The following is a 5,140-nucleotide window of genomic DNA, read 5'->3' as shown; positions in this document are numbered from 1 at the left end:
TTAAAGAGTTTCAGCAATAAGGAGAAAGGAAGGTGGTGTGCAATGCTACCATGGGCGTGCAACATTGGGCCAAATTCCATAGAGTCAGCATTAAGTGAGGGAGGATGACGTGCAATGCCACCCATCGAGGGAAGGAGGATGGTGTGCAACGCCACCATGACGTGCCACGCCGTTGATCAAGGAAAAAAGGAGAAATGAAGGTAGCGTGCAATGCCATCATGGGCGTGTCACACCTTCATGCACTAAGGGAGAGTGGCGTGCAACGCTACTCTTGGGGGTGGCACGCTGGGCTGAATTTCAAGAGCCAGCAGCCAAGAAAACTATGGCGTGCAACACCACCAATAAGGCCTAAGCCTTGGCGTTACACGCCTTCGACCATCATCAAGAAAGTGTCATTCCACGCCACTTTCCAAGTGCCACACCAAGTCCAACCCAAGCCTCCATGTGCAATGCCATTCCCTCCAAGTGCAATGCTCATGCCTCAATTCCTTGGGCCAAGTCCTAGTGACCACCAAAGTACCTTGGCATGATGTGCCACTTCATCCAAGTGCGAAGCAAACTCTCCAAGCCCCAAGTCTAAGACCAATTGCAAGGCCCATAATTTCAATGAATACCAAACACTCTAGGTAATGGCCAATGTAAAATCTGGTCAAACCGTAATTAACTAAATAATAAATTAAATATGAGTGAATATGGTTAGAAAATTTAGTAATCAGAATGTGATGATTTAAATATGATATTTAGACTTAGTGGATTTTTCTGAGTCGAAAAACATAGTTTTATGCATAAAAACACGCACTAAAAATTTGACCGGTAGTACCGACTGAGATCTGTCCGGTACTGCAGCTGAGAAAATTAATTATGAGTGAAAAAAGTTAGAAAGTTAAATATTTGTTGTGGATGTGGTAAAAATAATTAAAGCGCACATTAAAACGCTAATCTTAAAGGTTTTGGCCCAAAATTGGGCCAACGGGCTAAACCAAGTGAACCGGATCTAAATGGGCCCAAACTCACATATATAAGCCATGTAAGCCATTTCAGCATCATTTCTTCCCCCTTTTCTTTTGTTCCACGGTGAGAGAGAAGAGAGAAAAGGAAAATCAAAATCCTAACCCCCTTTGATCTTTAAATCACTATAACTTTCTCTCTGGAGCTCCGATTGACGAGCTGTTTACGGCCATGCGTCACCCTCAACGAGCTCTTGAAGTTTATCTAAGTATTGTAGTGAGTATTTTGCTGTTATCTGCCCAGTTTTCATTTTTCCTCTAAATTTGAATTTGGTTGTGAATTTTGAGGAAATCTTGTGATTTTGGTTGTTTAGGAGTGCTCTAGTTTGAGCCATTAGTGAGTTTCATCAACCAATTTTGTGGGTTAAGGTAAAGAACTCTCTAACCCTTGTGATTTATGAGATTTCGTGAGCCCTAAGTTGATGTATGTATGTAATGTGTGTATTAGAGTATTGGGTACACTTTTGGAACTTGAATCTTGCTTGAGAAAGTGTTTGGTGAAGCTTGGAGCTGGGTTTTGGTGGAGACTCCCAAGTGAGAGCTTGAATTTGACTTCCAAGAGGTTTTAGTACCATGTGGTGTGATGAGAATTCCTAGATTAAATGCCCCTAGAATTAAGTTTGAATTGTGTGTTTGGTTAGAATTAATGTGTATAGATGACATGTTATAGAGAATAATGATTTGGATATATATTGTGTGATTTTGCATATTTGATGTGTTGTGAAATTGAGGAATTGGACAATGATAGTATATGTTGAAATATATATATTGGATTGATGAATTAGACCAGAGGCCGTGAATCTTGGGCCGGAGGCCGGAAAGAGGTAAGGAAGGTAAGTGGTGTTTGTATGGTGTGATGATATATGAGATTGAATAGATTTTAGATATTGAATGTGTGAATAATTGATATGATTATTGAGTAATAAAAATTGAGGAATTGAGGTGTGGAATTTGATGGTTTTTGGTGGAAATTGTGTAGAAGAGGTAGGTTTGAATTTGGTTGAGTGTAAATTGGTGAATTTGGTTGGTTTGGGGTCAATTTGATCGATGAAAATGAATTTGGCTTGTGAACCTTGGAAAAATGGGTGATTTTTGTTTTTAGGTAAAAACCAATTTTTGACCAACTTCGGTGGTCTGTAAGTCGGTCATCGGAGTTGAAAATTCTTCAAAACTAGATTTTTATGAAAGTTCATTCAACGATCTTTTCAACAGTTTAAGAATGGTTGAAAAAGGAATTTTGTGAAAAAAGTTATGAGATTTTGAAAACTGGACTGAAAAACTGATTTCTGCAGCATATCAGATTTTCTGTTTTCTGATATGCATGCATACGCGGCTTTTGACATGCGTATGCAGGCATTGGCCTTTCCCAAGTGCCTCTGTGTACGTGGATATCGCATGCATACGCATCATGGTCCAAAACTAGGATCATGCGTACGTGACATCATGCATGCGTACGCGACTTACAAAATTTTTGTATCATGTGTACGCGGATATTTGCATGCGTATGCGGATCCCAAGTTTTCAGCCTGTGCATACGCACACCACATGTATGCGTACGCACACTTCTCAGAATATGGAAAAATGTGTTTTTATGGCTTTTAACTATTCTTTTGGTCTTTTAAACCTTTATGAACATCGATAAGAGTTTAGAGCCGGTGAAATTAAGTATAAAGGAGCTAAGAACAAGACCTAAGGAGTGAGTTAATGAACTGAAGTAAAAAGAAACTAAGTGTGGCTTGAACTTATGATGAACGCATTAAGTGTGAGTTGAAATTATGATGAGAATTACATAAGTGGGGATCCTAATGAGATGAAGTTTGAGAAGTGTGACGGGCACTATATCCCGGGATAAATAGATGAGTCGGGATTGAGGGTTTCTCCTAGTTATTGTGGTAATAAATAAAGAGATACAGGTTTAAAGCCTGCGAAGTGTACATGGCACGCACCCTGCGAGAGATACAGGCTGTACTGCCTGCGAGATAAGAAAAGTGATAATGGAATTGTGAATGGTAGAACGATGATATGACAGGATACTAACTCTGCGAGGGATACAGGCTTGCGTGCCGGCGAAGTGTACAGAGCACTTAACCCTGCGAGGTGTACAGAGCACTTAACTCTGCGAGGTTCCCTCTGTCTGCGAGGAGTGCAGGACACTCTCCCTGCGAGATATATACAGAATATTAACTCTGCGAGGTGTACAGAACACTCACCCTGTGAGGTTATGCTATATAGCAAGTAAACAGCAGAGAGGACAATGTCTAGGTTAGCTACCGGATATGTCGGGTTCTGGCAAGTAACCGACACGTGAGCTCATGGCCAGTAGGACAGGCATACATCATATGCATATGTTTGACTTGTTTGAGTTTGCCTAATTGTTTTGGATTGCTAAATCATATATGCTATGTTACCTGATTATATGCTACTTGTTCTACTTGTACCTTAATTGTGTATTACTTGTTTGCATTGTTTGTGTTTGTACAACTGAGAGGTCCCTCATGCTGGTGTTAGTTGATGCTGAGGGCTGTCCTTGTTGAAATGAAATGATGAGATAACTGATTAACAATGATGAACACTAAAAGAGATGATTTGAGTTCCCTGGGTAGACGCAATGAAGTGATTTCACTTGCTCCAGGTGAAAATGTGAAGTATTGATATATAATCACTGAGTCGAATTAGCTGGTGCTATTTCTAGTCATGGTTCTACAATAAGTTGGAAGTTGGAAAGTTTGGAAGTTGGAAAAGAGGATAAATTGAATTAGACTTAGTATCCCCTAGGACAGTTGCCTAAGTTATGGATTAGTGAAAACCTAGGGTGGACAATTGATGAAAGGAAGATTAGGATGCTCAGTGAGTTCTTATTATAGTGCATTGTATTTATTTGGCACTTTTACCATACTAGGAACCCATGGGTCGGGGGTTCTCTTTCCGTATATATTCTCTATTTTTCAGATGTAGGTCCAGGTGCTCAGCAGTGAGCTGTGGTTGATCTGAAAGATGACGAAGATCATTGGACTTTGTTCTATTTTTGTTTAGAATCTCTTCAAACTTATTTTGAAAACCTTTTATTATGTATTTATAGAGGCTTTGATATATATTCTGGGAGAGATAGGCAAATTACTGTTGTCAACTAATTTTATTACTGTACCCTAGCCGGCCTAAACTTCGCGGGTCGCGACTAGTGGCTATTTACTTATGTTATATATCTATACTTTGTCTTATTCTTGCTCTCTTTATGGATTTATCTTCGTATCATTTTTGATTCACGCTTTGTCTTCTAATTGTCGATACGTGAGTGTTGCGACTTTGCGATTTTATTTTCACTCTTTTCATGCTTCTCGTTAAATAATTCCTTTCAATTATATAGATATGTATGTATTTTAATCCACCTTGAGGGTCATACCACCTTATTATCATTGACTTATGACTCGAGCATAAGGATTTGAATATTAGAGTGTGATAGTTATCAGTGGCTAAGAGAAGGAGGGGGGTTGAATCTTAGCCCCCTTTTTGCTTGATAATAATTGCTGACCCTTGAAACCACTTTTTGGAAACTTTTTGTCTTTTTATCTCGTAACTAGACACGAGACTTTTTCTTTTGTCTCGTCCCCAGCCACGAGACTTTTCTTTTTGTCTCGTCAGCCAGCATGAGATATTTTCAGTTTTATCTCCTGGGCAGCAGAAACAGAAATGGAGTAGAAGAAAGAGAGAATTACACCAAGATATATCCTAGTTCAGCTGCTAAGTGCAAGGCAGCCTACATTCAGTTTCCATCACAATAATGATAGAATTTCACCATAATCATCCTTGATTACAAACACCAATTCTCCCTAGGAACTACCCTTCCTATCTGGGACAAGTCCAGAATCTAATCCCAAACTGAACTTGACTTGGTCACTGCCAAGCTTTCAACTGTAAAGTGCTAACCCAACTTACAAGGGGATTCCCACAGAATCATGAAACACAACACAGATGTACGAAGGAACTCTAAGGACATCAATGGCTTTTTCTTTTAATTTTGCACTCTCTGCCTTTTTTCGCTCTATGGCTTTTTCATACAAACCTCACTGTTTGCCTTTTTTCATGAGACTCAAGACATGATAAAATTAAGCAGAAAAATACAAAATGAAGAACAT

The sequence above is a fragment of the Arachis ipaensis genome, chromosome B09, assembly GCF_000816755.2.
Source record: "Arachis ipaensis cultivar K30076 chromosome B09, Araip1.1, whole genome shotgun sequence".
In the NCBI taxonomy this organism is placed as follows: domain Eukaryota; kingdom Viridiplantae; phylum Streptophyta; class Magnoliopsida; order Fabales; family Fabaceae; genus Arachis; species Arachis ipaensis.
This window is presented reverse-complemented; position numbering follows the sequence as displayed.